The 24113-nt window shown below is 42.8% G+C and overlaps 1 protein-coding gene and 1 pseudogene across 4 annotated transcripts in view; both read left to right on the plus strand.

The window, feature by feature from the left end:
• Cacnb4 (calcium voltage-gated channel auxiliary subunit beta 4) overlaps positions 1-24113 on the plus strand; it is a 294252-nt gene that overhangs the window by 169328 nt on the left and 100811 nt on the right. The window lies entirely within an intron of this gene.
• LOC123460086 overlaps positions 1-24113 on the plus strand; it is a 36015-nt pseudogene that overhangs the window by 11448 nt on the left and 454 nt on the right.

Consider the following 24113-nt stretch of genomic DNA (forward strand, 5'->3'; position numbering starts at 1 on the left):
CAAGATTTAAAACAACCAGGGCAAACATCAAACTCTAGCTCCAAGTCCAACAACCCTAGTTAGTGACAAACCTCTAAGTCAGATAATTCTAACCAGCAACAAGTCTCTGGAATTCCAATTCTGCCTCTCCAGCTATGCTACTCACAGTCCTGGAAAACTTCATTTGGGCCCGGCAGCTCTCCTTAGCAGCCATGTCATGGTCTTGGCATCTCCACTTAGTCTCCATTACAGCCCACAGTTCATCCTCATGGCTCCACTGGGTCTCCATGCAGCCAAGCAGCAAACCTGCTTCACACTGCCCATGGCCATTTCCAAAACACAAGACTGTGTTGCAAATTCAATGACCCTCTCTTTCCTGCATGTCTTATACTCTACAATACTAGGTAGAGTGCCAATTTTTTAATCTGGGGGGTGGGGATTAAGCAGACTTTGAAGAACAGGACACTCCTTCAGCATTCAGGCCCCTTCAAAAGACTGCATTTTTTCTGTTATCCCAATGCAGGTCAGCTGGCCCAATCTCAATGTTTATAATCTCATACAATTGCAGCTGAACAGGCAGAAGTTTCAGCCCAAAGATTTCTTTCTGTGCCATATCCTTCTGCACACACCAGTCCATTTCCATGCTCTGCAACCCTGTGCAAGTTCTAGGGACATGGGCATAACAGCAAGCCTCTCACACAAACTGCTTCTAGCTCAGTCCAAACAAAGCTCTTTCTCACTCTCATAACCAAACCTCACAGTCCATAGTTCTTACTGCATTTAGGTCTTTCAACTCTGACCAGAATAGTCTATCAAGCTGTACTTACAGCACTGCAAGGCATCTCTTCAACTAAGTTTTCAAATCCTTCTGCATTCCTCTTGAAAATCACCTCCAAAAAGCCAAAGCCACAGTGTCAGGTTTCTAGCAGCAATGACACCACTCCTAATACCACTTTACTGTTGCAGTCAAGTTTGCATTGCTGGCAGAAATCACCTGACCAAGAGCAGCTTGTGGCAAAAAGGGTTTATTTTGGCCTATAGCCTTGAGTGGAAGCTCCATGATGGCAGGGGAAAACAATGGCATGAGCAGAGGGTGGACATCACACCCTGGCCAACATCAGGTGGTTAACAGGAACAGGAGAGTGTGCTAAACACTGGCAAAGGGAAACTGGCTATAATACTCATAAGCCTGCCACCAATAATACACTGCCTCCAAGAGGTGTTAATTCCAAAATCTCCATCAGCTGGGAACCTAGCATTCAGAACATGTAAGTTCATACAGACACCTGAATCATCAATAGACTAATGAATAAAGAAAATGTAATATATATTCATAGTAGGGTATTACTCAACTATAAAGGAGATTAAATTCTGTCATTTGCAGCAAAATATATGGAATTGTAAGATATTATGCTAAGTACAATGTGGTAGATTCCAAAAGAGACAAGTAGTACTTTTTTTTTTTTTTTTGAGGTAGGGTTTCTCTTTAGCTCAGGCTGACCTGGAATTCACTATGTAGTCTCATGGTGGCCTTGAACTCATGGTGATCCTCCTATCTGTACCTTCTAAGTGCTGAGATTAAAGGTGTGTGCCTCCACACCTGACTACATATTCTTTTTCATGTGTGGAAGCTGTAGAAGGGGAAAGCAACTTGGATTGGATCACTGCATGCTGAATGTGTGTATGAAAATGTGCTGATTCCATTAATGTTTTAGATAGATAGATAGATAGATAGATAGATAGATAGATAGATAGATAGATAAAAAATACCCTCCAATCTGTTTGATAAGAGCCCTTGGTATACCACACATTTATTAGTCATATGCAGAAAATACTTTGGGAGAAATTATTTGCAGTAAGAAATTGCAAGCGATCCAGGGAGCTGTAAACTAGAAGGTGTATGAGCATCTGTGTATTATTTGGGGCAGAAGGAAGAACTTGGGTAGGGGTCCGGTCAGAAAACTATGGAGATAGTACAGGTGTGAGGTGACGGAGGCTGAGCCAGGGCAGTGCCTATGTGGAGAAGAACTGAGGAGTTTGTTGTTACCAGTGTAGCTGGTTAATGGTTAATGGCTAATTAGCTGAGAAAGGATAAGGAACTCCTCTGATTCTGGCTTAGGGACTGATTGGCTGGCTATTGAGGCTGCTGAGGTTGAAAACTGGGCTATTTCTTCCATTGTCTTTCTGGTTGATCCAGAGAAGCTCTGGTCAGGAGCCAGGACCAGGTTCTGAAGGCTGCAACCATCCAGCTGTTGATCTTGATTCCTGGCTATGAAAGTTACTGATTCCATCCTAAGGTTAAGAAGTTTTTAAAAAAATATTTCTTTCTCTCTCTCTCTCTCTCTCTCTCTCTCTCTCTCTCTCTCTCTCTGTGTGTGTGTGTGTGTGTGTGTGTCTGTGTACATGTACTGCCAGAGTGTGTATGTGGAGGTCAGGTGACAACTTCACAGTGTCTGTGCTATGCCTTCTTTGAGACAGGGTCTCTTGCCACTGCAAACAAACTGCCAGCTGCAAAAAATGTTTCTGCTGAGCTCATCTATGAGCTTTGGATTCTTCTGGTTCTATGACCCATTACAGTATGCATTTTGGGTGGACCACAGATGCATCTTACTCTACATGGGTGCTAGGGAATTAAACCTAGGTTGACAGGCTTGGCAGGCAAGCACCTTTAACCACTGAGCAATCTCCCCAGCCCAATAAAGTAGTTTTGTTTTAGCCTATAGGGGACCCATACCACCAGGAAGTTGCTGTAGAATAATGATGCTCTGACTCTATCTAGCCTTATACCAATATATCCTAGTCTATATACCCTATTATATATAGAACTATGGGGGGAAACTTGCCACATATACTCTTTTTAAAATTCTTTTTATTTTTATAAATTATTTTATTATTTATTTATTTGAGAGATAGAGGCAAATATATAGAGAGAATGGGTATGCTAGGGTCTTTAGTCACTGCAAACAAACTCCAGACACATTCGCCATCATATGCATCTGGCTTACGTGGATCCTGGAGAATCGAACCTGGGTCCTTTAGCTTCACAGGAAAGTGCCTTAACTGCTAATCCATCTCTCCAGCCCAAATATTTTATTTTTAGAGGGAGAGAGACAATTGGTGCACCAGGGCCTCAGCCACTGCACTTGAATGCCAGATGCTTGTGCCACCTAGTGGGCATGTGAGACCTTGTGCTTGCCTCACCTTTGTGAATGTGGGATCTGGAGAGTCAAGCATGGATCCTTAGGCTTCTCATGCAAGTGCCTTAACCACTAAGCCATCTCTCTAGCCCCCCTCCTCCCATATACACTCTCATATATATGTTCTTTTTCTGTTTAGAAGTAGATCATAACATTTTCCTCATTTCTCACATTTCTTAATTGTAATAGGTAATGTTATATGTCTATTGACATATATGAAAAATAACAGTCCCCAACAAATAATCACTATATTCTCCATACCTTTATAAAAGTTCTACAACATAATAGCCTTCTATACTACTGTCTCAGAATTCTGTAATAATAAACCAATGACATTTTTTGTAACCCAAAGATATCTCACACTTGATCTCAAGTACTGTTTTTTTTTTTTCCCCCCAACAACTATGTGTTAATTACTTGAAGAGCTAGTATTCTTCAGAATACAGTTGGGGAAGTGCTGGGGTTATTTATGCAAGGCCTTATGTTTGTTGAAAATCATCTCAGGATCTTAACTAGGACCCATTTTGTGTGATCAGCTTCCCTCTCTGACACTAGGTTAGTGAGTTTGGGGGCTTAGGATTGTCACACTTGGAAGAGACTGCCAAGGCGATTTTCTTGTAGATATTCTGAGAGGTACTACATCAAACTATTGAGAATTTGAGTATGGAGTTTTTCTTTTCTTTTTGTCCCCCAAGTGCTGCTGGTCAACCCCAAGTTGGAATGGTGAGCATTTTGAAGCAGAAACATCTTTCTTATTCAACTTCCTACCCTTGTAAAGCATGCTTGCACTGTGTGCTTGCTCCAAGACAGGGATTCAATACATTGTTGTGGGGTGGATGGAAATTCAATAACTTTAATTCCTCCAGAAACCCAGAGGAATCTAGGGAAATGTTCAGAAATGATTGAGGATGATACATTTGTCAGAGATTCCCCAAGTATACACACAGACACACATGCACGCTCTTAGCCATCATTTTTAAAAGATCAAAGTGAATTTAAAATTGGAAGTTAGCAGATTTAGGAAATTAAATGGCTTGCAATTTTTTGTATTTTATATATTACTACTTCAAGGATATTTTATACAGCCTGAGTCCGTGCCTCAAAATCTTTTTATGATTCCCACTTTCTCATGCTTATGAGAGAGACAAGGAGGGAATTGTGGGGGGGGGGGAGAGGGAGGGAGGGAGGGAGGGAGGGAGGGAGGGAGGGAGGGAGGGAGGGAGGGAATGGATACATTAAGGCCTCCAGCCACTGCAAACAAACTGCAGGTGTATGTGCCACCCTGTGCATCTGGCTTATGTGGGTCCTGGGGAATCGAATCTAGGTCCTTTGGCTTCATAGGCAAGTACCTTCACCACTAAGCCATCTCTCCAGTCCATATGTTCTGTGATTTTAAAAGAGCCAGTATGTGATGACAGAAATTCCATCTTGTCTTTTTTTTTAATTTATTTATTTGAGAGCAACAGACACAGAGAGAAAGACAGATAGAAGGAGAGAGAGAGAATGGGCGCGCCAGGGCTTCCAGCCTCTGCAAACGAACTCCAGACACGTGCGCCCCCTTGTGCATCTGGCTAACGTGGGGCCTGGGGAACCAAGCCTCGAACCGGGGTCCTTAGGCTTCACAGGCAAGCGCTTAACCGCTAAGCCATTTCTCCAGCCCCCATCTTGTCTTTTTATATTTCCAACTTTGTTGTATTGATTGCAAACAAGTTGGAGATAATTTAAGTCTTCTATTCTATAGTAAGAGACTGCTCTCTGAGGTTCACTGTTTTTAAGTTTGTTACTTAAATAACAGCTTTATTAAATGTAATTCACATACCATACAATTCACTTATCTATAATTTTTAGTTCAGTGGTCTTTATTCTCAGAACTCAGAAGCCATCACTACAGTCAGTTGTAGAACATTTGGAACTCCCTCAGAAGGACAGTCATCTCTAGCAGTAGTCACTTTCTGTAGCCTCCTGTCCTCCACTTTTCCACTCCTAGGTTGTCTCTATCCATCTGCTTAAGATAGGTGTTTCATATAGGTGGATTTACATCATATGCATCCATGTGTGAATGGCTTCTTCCAGCCCACATTCTTCTTTGAATTCCATATTGGTACCTGCCACCAGCAGTCTTACAAGGAAGGCAATCATCGAGTCCTGCCAGTCTTAGGTCCTTTCTTCTCCTCAGCCTCCAAACATATAAAGATAGTGAGATGCACAAGAAAGATATGTAGCACAGTGGTGCACACACAAAGCTAATATTGAAGGAAAGCTGCAGTTCTCTGAGATTGAGGATCTTGTGTATAGTAAGATGAGATTTGTTCATACTAACTAGGGGGGAATGGTAAGAATCATCATTTAAACCAGGCACAGCTCTTGAACTTGTGAGGGGCTCATTGAAAGAGTTACTGGCTTGTCACAGAAACCCGTGAAAGGCATTCTATTTAGCAGTAATGTTACCTGTACATCACATATTCTCTTCTTCTTACTTGTTCTAGTTTGCAAAGACATGTTCAGGGATATTGTCTTTAAAATAGAATCCTTGAAACTTCCTCTCTTTTATTTTTCTGCTCAGATTGTAATTTAGTAACTGTATTATTATTAGAGCCATTATGTCTGTGATGGTCCTATCTGAAATCTCTGTGACTCTGAAAACAAGGCCAGATCTTTGAAAGAGACCCACACAAACAAATCTCATGTTAATCTCCATAGCCACCTCAGAACCAACCAACAAATAAAGATGATAGGAAATCAGTTGTAAAGATACAATAATTTGAAACAAACCAAAGATATTTTGGTTTTTATAGTACTTGGCAATAAGGTATTCATCCATTTCTCTATAAAACTTTTTTAAAAAAATATTTCTCTGTGAATGAAAGACTAAGTGAAATCATCCCAGGACATTCTCTGTGAATGTTACAGTCAGTTTCACATTGCTGGTAGAAATCACCCAACTAAATGCAGCTGGTGGGAAAAGAAGAGGTTTATTTTGGCTTACAGGCTTAAGGGGGAAGCTCCATGATGGCATAGAAAATGATGGCATGAGTAGAGGGTGGACATCACCCCCTGACCAACATAAGGTGGTGAATAGCAACAGAAGAGTGTGCCAAACGCTGGTAAGAGGACGCTGGCTATAATACCCATAAGCCCGCTTCCAACAATATACTGCCTCTAAGAGGCATTAATTCCCAAATCTCCATCAGCAGGGAACCTAGCATTTAGAACACCTAAGTTTATGGGAGGACACCTGAATCAAACCACCACAGTAAGCTACTTATAAAAGTTCCACAGAAGCAATTCTACCTAAATAAAATTGCTGTATTAGCTCGTAGCCTTAAAAGCCCATAGCTTTATTTGTGCATGTTATTAAAAGAGCTTGGGACAGTCTTTGTTGGTCACTGTTACTCTGGTTTAGAATGAAGGGCTCCCTTGGGTTTGTACAGGCAGAGTGCGTAGCATAGTGAGGGAACTACTGTGCTTATTCGAGCCTACATTGTTCCCCTTGGTCAGACGCATCGTATGCAGAATGGTAGCAAGTCCTTCAACAGAAAGATGTCTTCCAGTCCTCAGAGGCCTTCATGTTAAGACACAGGCACCTGGGCAACTTCCTGAAGTTCTTGCTGTGCAAATATGTTAACATATTTTTTCAACAAGCAGATGAATTTGTCATGATGGCATTTGAGTTTTGTACATTAATTCTAGATCTATCTACCAGTGCACAGGACAAGTAAGATAGTTAAAATGCTGCCAAAGAATTGTTTTGTTTTATTTTTATTTTTATTTGGCATATGGAGATTTAAGAATCATTCATTCTAGCATTTTACAGAAATAATAACCTGCCAGGATCCTCTTTCTAGTTGCCTTTTCCAAATAATCATTACTGTCCACTGAAACTTCAGAGCTGATCCATACGGGACATGACTTTTGTCCATTTTAATTGGATTACTTATCTCATGTTTTATTCTGATAATTGGTATTTGTATCATATCGGTTACTGAACAACTTGAATGGGTTCCATCTGCTATTTGGAATATTCTACATGACATATATAATTTGATTCTCATAAAGACAAGTGAAGTAGATGTTACTCCTAACTTACAGATAAGGAAACTGAGGTACAGGGGGTACACCTGACTTCTGGTCAGCCGTTATTAGTCCAATGGTAGAATTGATACTCATACCCCAAGCCTCCACCTTTCTGTTGTGCATTGCTGCTTTCCAAACCCTATAAAGTCCTTTTGGAGTTCTAAGAGCACTTAAATCATGTCTTTCAGCTTTATTTACAAGAGCAGGTCTCTCAGGAAGTCTCCTTCGTGATTCTGGGGGAGGGCGGTTCAGTTAGCATCCCTGCACAGAGCACTGTGGCCCCGTAGTGGACGCTTGTAAGGAAGAAGCAGGCCCTGAGCTATAGTTGCAAGCATCTCTGGATTCCTTTGGCTGGAGCTTCCCTCTTGCCTGGAACTCATCTTGTTGCCCTGGGTTATGGCATATCTCCGATTTTTCCACACCATGGAGCCAATAGAGATCTAATCTCATGACTTTGATTCCTTTGGCTCCTCTCAACTCAATACTTGAGAGAAATGGAAGTTTACTCACCTATGGCCATGTGTCAACTCTCGAGAGCCTCTTGCAGTCAATGCCAGCCTTACAGAGCTTCAGCTAGAGACTGAGGGGGAGGAGGCCTGGAGAAAGGACAGGATGAAATTAAGTTACTAGGTTTAAAAAATTTAGAAATTGAGATGAAATTCATCTGCCTTAAGATTTTGAAAAATGAGCAACTCAGTGGCATTTAGTACAATTAAAATGTGCAGCTAACACCTCTCAAATAGAACATTGTCTGCACTAAGTAGCTACCTCCCAGCTGCTTCTCCTTCTACCTGTGGTCACCACTTAGCGACTTTCTATCTCTACAGATTAGCTTTTCTAGATGCTTCATATAAATGGGAACCATATATGTATCTTTCATTTACTGTGGTGATTTGATTCAGGTATCCCCCATAAACTTAGGTGTTCTGAATGCCCAGCTGATGGAAATTTGGGAATTAAAGCCTCTGGAGGCAGTGTGTTGTTGGGGGCTGGCTTATAGGTATTATATCCACTTTCCCCTTGTTGGTGTTTGGCACGTTCTCTTCCTATTGTTGTCCATATGATGTTGGCCAGGAGGTGATGTCCACCCTCTCTGCTCATACTTTCATCTTCCCCTGACATCATGAAGCTTCCTCTTGAGTCTGTAAGTCAAAAAACAAAACAACAACAACAAAATCTTTTTATCCCACAAGCTGCTCTTGGTCAGGTGATTTCTGCCAGTGATGACTGCAACAGTCAAGTTGGTACTGAGAGTTGTGTCGTTGCAGCTAGAAACCGGATGGTGTGGGATTTTGGCCTTTTGGAACTGCTTTGCTAGAGGAATATAGAAGGGTTAGAAACCTTGGTGTAAGAGACACCTTCCAATGTTTTAAGTACAGCTTGATGGACTATTCTGGTCAGAGTTGAATGCAGTAAGAACTATGGCCTGTGAGGTCTGGCTTTGCTTGAAATCAGTTTGTGTGAGAAGCTTGCTGTTATGCCTATGTCCTGAGAACTTGTGCAGGGTTGCATTATTTAGAAATGGACTGGTGCAAGCAGGGTGATATGTCACAGAAAGAAATCTTTGGGCTAGAACTTATGCCTGCTCAGCTGCAATTGTATGAAAGATTATAACCATTGAGACTGGGCCAGATGACCTGCATTGAAATAACAGCAAGAAGGCAGTGTTTTGTAGGGGTCTGAATGCTGAAGGAGTGTCTTGTTCTTCAAAGTCTGCTTTATTCTCCCACCTTCCCCTTGAATTAACAAATTGGCACTGTGCCTGGTATTGTGGAGTATAAGAAATGCAGAAAAGAGAGGGTCACTGAATTTGTAACACAATCTTGTGTTTTGGAAATGGCCATCAGCAGTGTGTAGCATGTGTGTTGGATGCCTGCATGGAGACCTGATGGAGCAGTGATAATAGACCATGGGTTGCAGTGGAGACCCAGTGGAAATGTCCAGACCATGAGATGGCTGCTAAGGAAAGCTGCTGTCCCCAGATGAAGTTTTCCAGGACTGTGAGTAGCCTAGCTGGAGGGGCAGAATTTCAACTCTAGACACTTGTTTCTGAGTAGAATTATCAGACTTGGAGATTTGTCACTGACTAGAGTTGTTGGACTTGGGGCTACAGAGTTTGATGTTTGCCCTGGTTCTTTTAAATCTTGTATTGGTTGAATATTTCTTTGCTATGCCCAATGCCTTCTTCTGCAATGTGAGTGTTTATTCTGTGCCATTGGGGGTTTTGGGGGATTTTTGTTTTGGTATTATGGCTCAGTTAAAAGACCTTAGACGATGGGGATTTTGAACATCATTGGGATTGATAAAAATTATGGGGACTTTTAAAGTTGGACTGAATGCATTGTATTTTACATGTATGCACATCAGTTTATGGGGTCGAGGGGTAAAATGTGGTGGTTTGATCCAGGTGTCCTCAATAGACTTAGGTATTCTGAATGCATGTCCCCAGCTGATGGCAATTTGGGAATTAATGCCTCCTGGAGGCAGTATATTGTTGGGGGCGGGCTTATGGGTGTTATAACCAGTTTCTCCTTGCCAGTGTTTGGCACACTCTCCTGTTATTGGCCATCTGATGTTGACCAGGATGTGATGTCCACCCTCTGCTCATGCCATCATTTTTCCCTGCCATCATGGAGCTTTCCCTCAAGTCTATAAGCCAAAATAAATATTTTTTTTCTCACAAGTTGCTCTTGGTTGGGTGATTTCTGCCAGCAATGCGAACCTGACTGCAACACTTACTAGAGTGCTTTTGAGGTTCTTCCATACAGTATGGGTCAGTGCTTCCTATCTTTGACTGAGGAAGAGATGCTTTCTCGCACGGAACTGCTACTTCCATCCGGTGATGGCCACATGAGCTATTTTTACCTTTTAATTAGTCTGAATAATGCTGCTAGGAACATTCATGTACAAAGATTTGCCTGAGTGCCTGTTTCTGTTACTTAGGGAATACTCTTAAGAATGAAGTGACTGAGACATATGGTAATTCTGTTAACTTATTGAGAAACTAGCACCTGACATGGTGGCATATGTCTATTGCTTGGGAGGTAGAAGCAGAAGGATCATATTTCAAGCTCATCCCTGGCTACATAGTGAGTTCAAGGCCAGCTTCATTATGTGAGACCCTGTCTTATGAAAGCAAAAACAGAGATAGGAGGGTGGAGGCAGGAGATGGAGAGAACTATGGCCTGTGAGATAGTGAGAGTGAGCAGGGGTTATTGGTTTGGATAGAGAGCTGTAGGGCAGAAATCATAAAGAAGAAAAGGACCTGTGACTACAGGAAATATTGTAATGTTCTGCCTGGAACATTACTAGTAGGTTTGCCAGTGTGTCTTCCAGAGACCAGTACTGAGTGATTAAAACATGACTCTATATCTATTTAGAAACATTTTTCTTCTTCCTTTCCTTTCCTTTCCTTTCTTTTTTGGAGAGAAAAAGAGAGAGAGAGAGAGAATGAATGAGAATTGGTGTACCAGGGCTTCAGCCACTGAAATCTAGCTCCAGATGCCTGTGCCACCTAGCAGGCATATATAACCTTGTGCTTGCCTCACCTTTGTGCATCTGGCTTACATGGTGGAGAGTTGAACATGGGTCCTTAGACTTCACAGGCAAGCTCCTTAACCACTAAGCCATCTCTCCAGCCCTAGAAACAGATTTTCTTATATCACTCTCTATTTCCTACTGAGATTATTGAAATAGCTTCATTTGTGTCTCTGTCTTGTCACTTTCTAGTCCTTCCCTTGAAATAGTTAATTCTCAGACTAGTCTTTCAAAATTGCAAATCTGATCTTGCTGTTCAACTATGTGAAATCTTTCCATGGTTTACCATGGCCTTCAGAATCCTTCACACTCTTCTTGGCTCATCTACAGCTTGACACACATGACCCTTAGCCTGAGCTTCCCTCTGCTCCTCAGCAGGTTCACGCTTCAACCATGTCCTCCTTGTAGGCCTCCAAGAGAACCATGTTGATTCAGACCTCCTTGTCCTTGCCTGTGAGCTAGCAGTTACTCTCCTTCAAGGCTTGACAGCACCATGACCTGCACTGCTGTGTTATGAACCATAAGTAACTCCAGTCTAGAGTTTTGGCACTCTATGTATTTATTTTTAGTTTTTAAAAATATTTTATTTATTTATTTGACTGACAGAGAGAGAGCAAAAGAGGCAGATATATATAGAGAATGAGTGTGCCAGGGCCTTCAGCTAGTGCAGATAAACTCCAGATACATGTGTCACCTTGTGCATCTGGCCTGAATGGATATTGGGGAATTGAACCTGAGTCCTTTGGCTTTGCAGGCAAGCACCTTAATCACTAAGGCATCTCTCCAGCCCACTCTCTGTATTTTAATTCCTTGTGTACTTCTCTGTGTCTCTTACTGGGCTTCCTAAGGGCAGGGATTGTTACTCTCTTTAGTTCATCATGTGTCTCAAACCACTGCTTGTCAGAAAAGACACTTAAAATAGGTGTGCGCTGAATGAATGCCAGCTGTGTTGGGTCGGATTGGCAGTTTTCATTTTGTTTTTCTGCTATTTGGGAGGTAATAGGTTTCTGAAAAATGTGGAAGAGAGGAGAAAGATAAAAAGGAGACAGAGCCAGGGGAAGATATAGGATAAGGAGAAGCAAAGAAAAAAGAAAAAAAACCCAAAATTTAAAAAGAAATAAGGAGTGAATGGTACTAGAGAAGGCAAGAAGTAAATGACACCTCACTTCAAAACTGTGATTTTCTTTATTCTGCGCCTCTTACCCACTAGAACATGTGCTTGCACATTAGAGGCTACAGAGAGAAGCTGGGGGAGGGATGGGTGTACAACCGTGGCATGAATACACAGACCCAGCCCCCACCACATTCCGCATATGTTCTGCACTGTCAGGCTATAGGACACTACGTAAGAATAGCTGCTTTCATTATATCCATCGTTTGAATCTGTTTTTAGGACCCCACAACAAACCACACACAGGACGGACATTCAGGACCTAAGTGGGAGATGCTGCCTTCTGCCCTTTGCTTATATGACACAAGATTTATAATCCATACCTCTCTAAGCCTCTGCTAGGTGATGCCACTGCCTTGAATTGCAGAAAAACAGGACAGACTCACTGAGGAAAGGCTGGCCTTGGGTGGGGAAAGCTTTTCCAATTCAGGTCGCTAAGAGAAAAATATGACATCAAGTTGGTAGCTCGCCATAAGGGACTTTCAAGCAAATGTCACAGGCACACTAGTGACATTGTCATCCCTACCCACATTGCCTTGTACATCAAAGCCCTGAAAGCTCCAGCAAGCCACACATGAGTCACTGTCCTCCAAAGAGTGTCAGCGTACCCTCACCCACCTCTTGCAGCCTCAGCCAAGAAGAGACTCCTAGTACGCCACTTCTTCACTGCTTCATTTGCCTTTTCTTCCCCTTTTAAGGTGATTGCTGCTTGTTTCAGTAAACCAGGGACTAGTCAGCCAACAAGTTCATTCTCATAATAGTGATTAAAATCTGATCTCATCTGTCACCCTGCTGGGCTTCGTGTTGGGTCGGAGCTAGTGAGTGGAGCTGGCTGTGCCCACCCCCATTAGCCATCTCACTGCTGGCCCAGAGGACATCACAGCCTTTTGCAAATCAAAGATACTTCTCATTCTAAAGGGAGCCTACAGTACATGTTTCCAGAAGCACACTTGGTGGTACATAGACGTTCCCGAGCCCACTTGGGACCTTGGAAAGTTATTTAGTCTCTGTGTGATCCAGATTTTCTGCAGCAGTGACTCTCAAAGCGGTTCCCAGGCCATTCTGCAGTAGAATCCAGTGGGAAGTTAGTTAGTATTATGGTTTCTGTATTCCTATCCAGGATCCCCTAGGAGTAGCAGTGCCCCAGGCAACTGTTTGCACATGGAAGTCCCAGAGCTCTTGTCAGGCAGCCTTTCAGAGCAGAAAATCTTGAGGTAAGCAAGCCCCCAGACCTCTCCAGTTTCCATACTTTGGGCAGTTTGAGCTCTGCTGTGTCATGTGGGTGGATCTGTCACCCAGGATAATATGACCAACCATGTAGTACCTGCTGCTGGCTATGGAGGGCTCTTCTAGAGATCCAACCTCATTCCTTCTTCTCATCTGGGCTGTTTTTTTTCTGATGACTGCTCCTTTTGTCATGTGGGCTAGATGCACAGAACTTTTTGTATTGATTCCATATATATACATATTTATATCTTTCCCTTATACTCTTTTGTCTTCTTGCTCCATTTTCTATTACTCTGGTGAACTTTCTCAGTGAGGTTATACATTATGGTATTTACTGTGCGGTCATGAAGGCCTCAGTCAGTCCCTATGGAGTAGCAGGAGGACCTGTTCCTCAATATTCCCACTCACTCTGTGGCTGTTACAATCTTTTCACACTCTGTTCTGCAATTTTCCTCTGATCCATGGTAGACCTGTTGGTTGACTGATTTAGTTTTTAGTTCTTTGTAGTCTCTGGATTTCTGTTTTGATAGGTTTTGATTGATCACTGTGTCTGTTGCCATCACCCTGAAGCTGGTTGTCAGGCTAGCAGAAACAGCAGTATTTATGTTGCCACATCCTCTGCAATTTCTCATGGGCCCTGGCTGATGAGGTGGCTAGTCTCATGGTGGACAGTTGGCTATCCTCTTGTCTTATTGATGGATCATGGCTCTCCTCCATTTTCTCTGCCATCTGTAAAATTAAACAGATTCTCCAACCAAGAGTGAGAACAGTTAGGATGAAAGGGGATATGCAAAATTATTTGAGAGATTTTTGGTATGCAAGCCCATTCTTCTCTAAAAAGCAGTGGGGGTTGCTCTGAAGTCTGAGTTTCCTGACTGTGGGATTCTGACTTGGTTTCAAGTACCAGGTATGAGTTCTCTCCTGCTGTGAGTGGGCCTCATGTCCAATCAGAGAACAACTGGTTACCTATAAATGCTGTGTGCCACTGTGCACAAGTGTGTACTTCTTGCCCAGCTGGGTGATTTTTCAGTCTGCTGGGTCACTGTTTATTCATGCAGTTGGTGGTCATTGTCCTCCATCAGCTAGCAGGGAGCTCTTCAGCTCTATGAGGCCTAGCCAGGAGGCTGCTAGTTTCCCTTTGGTTCCAGCATCCTATTCCACTGTCCTGTGACCCCAGCATGTGGTGGCTTCAGGAATGGAGTCTTATCTTTTAGCTCTGGAAGGTAATCAAGTGCTTTGGCAATGGCCTGCATTGTTTTGGGGACCTCCTGGGTCTCCCTGGCCCACAGCTCTCACACAGACTGCACTATCTATCCCATGTGTCTCCCTGGACGATTGGACAGAAGTCAAATCTCAGGCTGTGAACACATGTCATACCAGGATTTGTGGTACAGGATAACAGGATTTACTCAAATTTTTTCCTCAGAGGGGTCAGAATTACCATGTTTCTTCATAGTAGTCACCCTCTTTCTTCTATAAGAATGTGTAGGAGAGGTCCTCACAGCTCTGGGAGAGTACCCTCCATACATGGCTGGTTGTTGATAAAATCACAAGGGAGAGGTAGCACCCTTATAGACGTTTCTTCCTTCTTTTTCATGCACTGTTCCATGTTGGACATGCTGGTCCCCTGCCCACCTCAAATTTCTGGCCATCTTCTGGGTCCAAACCTGAAACTGTGCTCTTTTTCTGAATGTTGATTGCCCAGAAAAAAATAAATTGTTAGGTGTCACAAGCCCTCAGATTTTTGCCATCCTTGGTAATGCCTTCATTGTGAAGTATTAAGGAATGCTAAAGTGTACCCAACACCTTTTGTTAAAATTTGAGTTTCAGTAAAGCCCTTCAGAGAAATAAGCGATATAGAACTTTAAGGTCATTTAGGATGAGCATTCTGTGGGACTATCTTATACCCTGCTAAATACCTCTGTCCCTGACCAACCAGGAAGGTGGGTCATTGAAACCCCATTGGGAGATGTTTTATTATAATGATGATGGTAATGACAGCAACATTACTGATAGCTAACATTGATATGATACCACGTGCCAGATGCTGTTCTAACTTCTCCGTGTGTATTATTAACTCACTCACCCCTCTCAACAGCCCTATAGCATATGTACTATCATATCTCCATTTTGCCGATGGGGAAACAGAGGCACAAACACATCTGCTCAGTTCATGCAGAAAAGAAGGATTTCTACAAGTTAGCAGCCCTGTCTGTATCTGTTTTACCACTCTATCAGGCCACCTTGAAAAGAGGTATTATTGGATAAAACTATCTTCAGAACTCAAGTGCAGGCTGGGGAGATGACTCAGTGGTCAAAGGCACTTTTTGTGCAAAGCCTTCTGGCCGAGATTCAATTCCCCAGTAACTATATAAAGCTGTAAGCAAAATGGTATGTATGCCTGGCAGGTAGTAGCAGGAGATCCTGGTAGGCACACGCACATGTGCATGCACACACACACACACACACACACACTACACTTTTTTTAAAATTTAATTTATTAGTTTTCTTTTCAGCAAATACAGGCAGTTTGGTACCATTGTTTAGGCTCATCCATGATCTACCCCCTCCCAATGGACCTTCCTTGTTGATATAAATGCATTGTAGAGTTAGCCCACAGTTATTGGTACTATAAATGTCTCTATATATCATGACCCAACATGTGACTCTGACATTCTTTCCGCCCCCTCTTCCGCAAAATTTCCCTGAGCCATGTTGGGTTCATTTTTGGTCTGCTTCCGTGCTGAGGTGTTGGGGGCCTCTGAGGCTCTGGCTTTCTGATTTGGTAGGAGTTGATTTTTCTCTGTGTTGGCCTCCTTCCCCTTTGTGCTGGTATCTGGTTCATCAGGAAAACATCACCCTTGCTTGTTTCACCAATTGTCCTTAGTTTCAGTCGGGCCCCTTTTGAGGTATCTTGGGGTAGCTCTCTCCTTAGGATCTGCATCTATCTGAAAAAGAGAAGCAGATTCTCCAAAAGAAAGTAAGTTAGCACCCGGAAACTTGAGATAACACTTACTTTTTCTTAAAATTTATTTATTTATTTATTTATTTGAGAGCGACAGACACAGAGAGAAGACAGAGAGAGGGAGAGAGAGAGAATGGGCGCGCCAGGGCTTCCAGCCTCTGCAAACGAACTCCAGACGCGTGCGCCCCCTTGTGCATCTGGCTAATGTGGGACCTGGGGAACCGAGCCTCAAACCAGGGTCCTTAGGCTTCACAGGCAAGCACTTCACTGCTAAGCCATCTCTCCAGCCCAGCACTTACTTTTTTGATAGAAAGTTTAATAGGTGCAGACCCTCTTGTACCCCATGATTGATGGTAGCTTGATATTGGAGAGTGGGCTTATGTTTGGGTATGGTTCTGAATTGTTTCCCAGCTTCAGCTATGGGTCTCGTACCACTGAGGGGATCAGTTAGTCCTTAGGCTTCACAGGCAAGCGCTTCACCGCTAAGCCATCTCTCCAGCCCAACACTTACTTTTTTGATAGAAAGTTTAATAGGTGTAGGCCCTCTTGTACCCCATGATTGATGGTAGCTTGATATTGGAGAGTGGGCTTATGTTTGGGTATGGTTCTGACTTGTTTCCCAGCTCCAGCTATGGGTCTCGTACCACTGAGGGGATCAGTTAGCCAAATCAAGAGCAGTTGGTTCCCCACCATGGCTGTGTGCCACTAATGCACTTGTGTGGGCACATCACATCAGGTTATTTGTTACTAATTAGGTTAGACCATGAGTTGCTTGGACAGATATTGGTGATTTCCCCCAGTCGCCCATGTAGCACCTTCTGGCACTAGACACACTGACTGTCTGGGGACTGACTCTCTCCTGGCTTCCAGCCATGCTGTTCCATTTTACGTGTCAGCTGCGTATGGAGTCTTCAGCAATAGGGTCTTACCACTGACCTTTGGTGGGTCATCAATTACTCTGACATAAGTCTGTCATTGTTTTGGGAAACCTTGTAGGTTTCTCTGATCAAAAGCTCATTGTGGATGATAACCCCAAGCTGGTAGTGGGGGTTACAGGTCAGTGCCCACTAAGAAAATGAGGAAAAACATAACTAATATACAAGAGTTAGAGAGGAGGGCGGGGGAAAGGGAGAGGGAGGGAGGGAAGATGTAGAAGATTTAGGTTAGTCTTTTGATCCTACCCTCTCCAGTGTCTTGTGGTTCAGGTGTTTCCTATAAGAGTCTAGTGAAGGTTCAGCCATTTGGTCTGCCTTTTAGGAAGTACAATTTTATGGTACCATTGCCGTTTGGGTCCAGATTCACACTACACTTTTTTTAAACCTTAGTGTTTTACCCATTTGCCCATGTGGCTTTCATGTTGATTAGCAGTTTTGAGAAATCATTTTGGCAGATACATTGGAGCACCTACAGGAAATTTTTTGGTGCTTACGTAGGGTTTCTCGGTATATTCCAGAGTATATTAAACTTAGTCTACATGACTGACTGAGGTGCTGGCTAAAGATATTAAACAATTCCTTGGTTACTGACCATAGGTCATGATGACAAGCTGTGAGTGGCTTAAATAATGGAAATTTATTTTCCCACAGTTCTTAAGGTTGGAAATCCAAAATCAGGGTGCCAACAGGGTTGGATTCTGGTGAGGCTTGGCTGTTCTCTTTGCAGACAGCACCTTTTCACTGTGTCCTCAACTGACCCTTTTTTCTGCGCACAGAGCACTCTGCTTTCTTTTAATCTTCCTGTAATGATACAACTCCTGAAGCAGGGACCCACCCTTATGATCTCATTTAGCTCCCTTAAAGGCCCTCCTCCAAATATACTCATATTGAAAGTTAGGGTAATAAAGTAATGGTAATAAAGGCATGTAATCCTAGTCCTCAGAAGATAGAGGCAGGAAGAGTGTGAGTTTTATGTTAGCCTGGCATACATAGTTACTTCAAGGCCAAAGTGGGCTATATACTCAGACCCTATCTTAAACAAAACACTACCACCACCATCAACAACAAAGAGAAGTTAGAATTTCAGTGTATGGATTCCAGAGAGATGCAACTCCATCTGTAAGAAGTCACACTTCCCTGCTTGTCTCTGTTATGGTGGCTTTAAAGGTGATCCTATAGATTCTTAAATTGGTGGTCCTGTATAGTAATCTGCTAAAAGGAAAAAAAAAAATGAAGGATGTGTTATAGTCTTAATTTGGACTCATCTGGCTTAGGCGTTAGTTCTTTCCAGATCCATAACTGAGACTGTTAGTGGTATTTCTGAGAGTGTATGCTGTGTGTACCTAGCTGGAATGGCTAAAAACTCCATGGGGAGCAGAGCTATTGTGGCATGCCCAAATAGGTGACTCTTCCATAATAAATTACGTCCTCAGACCTTAGACTCCAAGGACAGCTGGTTGGTGCAGTTGCTCCCCTTTTGTGGATCCCTCTGCTGTGGTTTGGATGTGGTTTGTGGGAGGCTCGGTCTGTAGTGTGGAAGTGCTGAGAGGTGGGAGAGCTGTAGCACATGGAGCCTGGTGAGAGGTTGTCAAGAACACAGTCTTCGAAGGGATTAAGGTGGTTTTCATGGACTGTCTGAAGTAGCTATCAAGACAGGCTTATTCTAAAAACAGTAAAGGTGATCCCTTACTCACACCGACTTCCTTTTTTTGGGGAAGTGGTTTCTCCTTCCCAATGAATTCTGCCGTGGTAGTGCCATGTACCACAAGGTCATCACCAGAGGAAGTGAACCTCCATTAATGTTAGTTAAATCAACTTTTCTTTATAAAGTTATCCTGCCTCAGGCATTTCATTCTGGCAACATAAAATGAACTTATAAACCACTCCACTCATTTTCATGGGTCTTATTCACAGAGATCTTCTAATGTCACATTCTCACCTACGTTACCTTAGAACCTGCAATGCTTGCTCTCTGCTCTTTTCTAAAATTTGTTTCAGACTTAGAACTTGTTCTTCCTTCTTAATTTCATCCTGAAGGGCCTCTCATACCTTCAGTCCTCATCACCACCACCATGCATTCTCTCTGTCATGTGTGCGTACATACATACATAGGCATGTGCGCACGCGTGCCTGGTCATTGAGCACAGGCTCTTGAGTGTGCTAGGCAAGCACTCTACCACCACTAAGCTACAGCCTCGACCCAACCATCATCTTTCTTCCAATAAATTTTCAGATCTTCCCCCCTCAGATTCACTATGCATGCCTAGTATCACATCTCAAACTACCTATTTCTACCAAAGTACCTTATAACTTCACTTGGAGCACCCTGAATAAATACTTTTACTGACCATTTTCCTCATGCTTCCTCCTCGATCCTATTGATATTGGTCCAACTCAGCCCTTATTGTCTCACCACTGGCTTACTGCCACAGGCCCGCTTCTCATATTCTGGGTTCTATTCTTCCTCCTCTTGTCTATTCTTTATGCTTGTGTAAGAACTGTCTTCATGTACAATTTTTTTTTAATTTATTTGAGAGCAACAGACAAAGAGAGAAAGAGGCAGATAGATAGACAGAGAAAGAGAGAGAGAATGGGCGCACCAGGGCCTCTAGCCACTGTAAACGAACTCCAGACGCATGCACCCCCTTGTGCATCTGGCTAACGTGGGTCCTGGGGAATCAAGCCTCGAACCGAGGTCCTTAGGCTTCATAGGCAAGTGCTTAACTGCTAAGCCATCTCTCCAGCCCTTCATTTATAATTTTATCTTGCCTAATACCTGCAATGCCTCTTTTGTTTACCAGATCAGATATGAGGAACTCAGCACTAACTTTTCACGACTCCTGTATTTCTTCCTTCCTTCCTTTTTTTTTAAAGAGGGAGGGAAGGAGAGAGAGAGAGAGAGAGGGAAAGAGAGAGGGAGGGAGGGAGGGAGAAAATGGGTGCACCAGGAACTCTAGCCACTGAAAATGAACTCCAGATGTGTGTGCCCCCTTGTGTATCTGGCTATCATGGGTCCTGGGTAATTAAACCTGGGTCCTTTGGCTTTGCAGACAAATGTCTTAACCACTAAACAATCCCTTCAGCCCTCTTCCTTTCTTTTTCTTTTCTTTTTCTTTTTATTTAGTTATTTGACAGAGAGAGAGAAGGAGAGAGAGAGAGAGAATATGGACACGCCAGAGCCTCCAGCCACTGCAAACAAACTCGAGATGCATGCACCTTGTGCATCTGGCTAACATGGGTCCTGGGGAATGGAACCTAGGTCCTTTGGCTTCGCAAGCAAACACCTTAGCTGCTAAGCCATCCCTTCAGCCCTTGCTTTCTTTTTATGTATGTGTATCTTCATAAATATTCTCTGAACTTCTTTCTTCTAGATTTCTTCATTTTCTTGAATTATGGAACCTCAGCACCAAAAGGGGACCTTAGAAAGATTAATCCTATAGCTAATGATTAGTGTCCCACACAAGCCACCATTCAGGAGCAATTCTAACACCCCCAGTCACAGGCAGCTTATGAAAATACATTCCTTTTTTATCTATTGTTTTTCAGAAGGATCTCTGTCAAATACAGATAAAATTAGATTCTGTATTAAAATTGTGTATTGGACTTCTGTCTTTTTAAAATCTGTTAGCCTTTAAATATTTGCATGTTGCTACCAAGTGTCATCCCCAAATGGTACATAGCTAGTTTCTTCAAATAATTCTCTGAAGCCTTTCCTTCTGGCTGCTGTCTGAGGCTCTCCTGCTTGGCAGTTTTCTCCTACCACCAGGCCCAGAGAACTTACCGCTGATTAGCCTTTAAAGGTGCAACTGATAAGACCTTTACAGTCAACTAAAATCACAATACCATTTAATTAGCATTTGAACTGCTTTTAAGTCATGCTACTTATGAATACTTAGGTAGGTTTTCTTTTTCTTCAAAAGTAAGTTTATTTATCTGCATTAAATTTCATGTTGTCTAACATAGCCATCATTTCAGCCAGAAGAAATATCTATAGGTTTTCAATCTGTCATTCTGTGTGTGGATGCCCTACCTCAGTGGTCATGGTCTACCTTCAATATGCTTTTCGTGCTGTTTATGCCTTTCCTCATGATTTTGATCATGGCAGCTTGGGCAGGACACATTTCAGAGCCTGTGGCACAGTACTGGATAGCATCTCCTACCTAGTGTTTGATATGTTGACAAATACTTGAGAATCCATGTCTCCATCACACCATGTACATTTTTGCATCTTTGAATAACTTAAATGTGTGGATGAATTCCACATAGCACCTCTCATAGTTGCATTAGGAAGAGGAGCACTGAAGTCAGGATGAGTTCCATGCTATCTCATATCCATGCCACTCTGAGGCTATGTTTGCATCTTCCTATCTACTGGCTGTGTGTTTTCATCTTTTATTTATAATCATAGCAGTTAGAACTCCTCCAGGAAGCCAGCACCTTTCTCCTCTCCCTCAATTCCCAACATTAATTTCTAGCATAGGACACAATTAGCACCTTAAGGTGCTTTGCTTTTTACTCTGCTTGGTATTAGGATATACCAAGGGGGAAATGCATACACAGACAATGGATGTTGGATGCTTGCATCTGACCATAACCATAAGCTTATTGGGGGGAGATGCTAGTTGTAAAATTATTTTCCTGTTTCTATTGTGGTGACATTCACATCACATAAAATAATTTTAAAGTGAGCATTTGACTACTTATAGCCCTTTTAAACTCCTACACAATTTACGGCACAGAGCTGGGCATGCAAAAGTTGCACAGATAAGCTTTTGTTAACAGTGACATGGTGCGATGATCTATTGGTTTCTTCCATAAGCATGCTGTGACTAATGACTAATTACCCAGATCCTTTGAAACAGATTTATAAACATAGCCAGTGTTTTATTTTTGGAAACTTCAAGTTGTGGACTGAAGGAAGCCCTATTCTAAAAGTAGTAGACTCTCCCATGCTATTATTTAAAGGACAAAGATTCTTCCGGATGAGCAAGTAGCATTTAGGAAGCAGGTTTCTGTGTATCTCCAGGAGGATGTATAAAGTGGACCAAGCCAGACCAGATGCAGAGTGGATCCAAGCCTGACTGAAAGAAGAATGCTACAGTAGTGGTGGCAGTATTAAACAGCATGTCCACATGTCTTTCTTCCTGGATCCTTTGTAATCCTGTCACTACTTGGCAAAGGCATTTTGTTCCCACTGTATAGTTAATGCCTCAAAACTGTCCCTTGTAGTCTTTTTTTTTTGTTGTTGTTTTTTGAGGTAGGGTTTCACTCTACCTCAGGCTGACCTGGAATTCGCTATGTAGTCTCAGGGTGGCCTCGAACTCACGGTGATCCTCCTACTGCTGCCTCCTGAGTGCTGGGATTAATGGCATGTGCCATCATGCCCAGGCCTTGTAGTGTTTTAAGTTGACAACAGATATTATATTGGTTAGGTCTATTGCTTTGGGCCTATGATGACATACCATGGTGAGAAAGGAAACCTGTTCACCTCATTGCTAACATGAGAGGCAAGAGATCTTCAGCCTGCAGCATCCATCCATAACACACCCTGAGTGACCTGAAATTTCCCACTAATCCCTACCTGTTTCTATCACCATCCCATATCACCCAGCTGAAAACCAGATTTCTAACACATGTGCCTTTGAGGCCATCCCAGCTCCAGACTCTATCAGATCTCTACTGTATTGGGTAATACTGTCAACTTGACAGGATCTAGAGTCACCTAAGAGACAAAATTCTGGGCATGCCTGTGAGGGAGTTTCTATATTGGGTTAACTGGTGTGGGAAGACCTGCCCTAAATGGAGGCAGCACCATTCTATAGGCTGACGTCCAGGCTGAATAAAAAGGAGAAAGAAACAGAGCACAAGCCTTCATCACTCTCTGCTTTCTGACCACAGACACCATGTGACCAGCTGTCCTGCCACCATGAAGTGCATCCCATCAAACTCTATGCCAAAATGGACCTTTTCCCCTTAAGTTGTTTTTGTCAGGTACTTGGTCATAGTAATAAGAAAAGCCATTAACTACTGCAGTGTCTAAGCAGTCAGTGAGTGCGGTAGAATTGTTATCTCCATGCTATACATGAAGGCCTCAAAACACAGATACTCTAAGTATCTTGTCAAAGCCCAACAGGTAGTAGATGCAGAACCTGAGACTTTCCAAGTCTCTGTGTGTCTCATGGAACTCTCAGCATGCAAATCCCTAAGTCATAGGGGCCAGCGGTCGGAGAAGCCATTCTTGGAGATCCCTAAGTCATAGGGTCCACTGGTCAGAGAAGCCATTCTCGGAGAACCCTAAGTCATAGGGGTCGGTGGTCAGAGAAACCTGTCTTGGAGAGGTGGTTTTTAGCAGGAACTTTGCATTCTCTCAGCAGGTTGTCTTCTGTGGCCTTCTCTCCTGTGCTCCTGCCCTTGCTTCCTGCCATCACATATGTGTGTTTCTGTCTAAATCCTACTTAGATTTGGAATTTCTCTTTGGGAGATTCTAAAGATTCTAGACGGCTGCCACAGCATGGTGGCTCTGAGGAGTGGCTTCTCTGTTCAGGTACCAACAGTATATCCCTCTCTTAGTCAACTGTAAGAAATGCTGATCTCAGAATTGATAAGACCATGGCACAAAATCTTTGGTGGCTAGATTTGGTGTGACACTGTGTGCAGTTCCGATTGTTCAGGTAGGAAGTTGAATGAAGATTGTGTCTTTCAGAAATTGGAGCCTCATTCAGTAACAAAGTGTTAATGAGGAGGGATGTGTAACAGACAGCACCTCTTTCTCTCAAACTACATTTGCATTGTTTGAATCAATTATTGTGTATACTAAGGATCTTTATATGTTAGTTTCTCTGTTATCCACAATATACAAGTTTACTTGGGAAAATGAATTCACAGGCAGAATTGGAAGTGTGGCAGGTGATTATAGGAGCCAGACTTGAGATGACATCAAAACAGCAAGAATATTTGGGCTGGAGAGATGGCTTAGCAGTTAAGCGCTTGCCTGTGAAGCCTAAGGACCCCGGTTTGAGGCTCAGTTC

The sequence above is a fragment of the Jaculus jaculus genome, chromosome 4 (assembly GCF_020740685.1).
Source record: "Jaculus jaculus isolate mJacJac1 chromosome 4, mJacJac1.mat.Y.cur, whole genome shotgun sequence".
NCBI lineage: Eukaryota > Metazoa > Chordata > Mammalia > Rodentia > Dipodidae > Jaculus > Jaculus jaculus.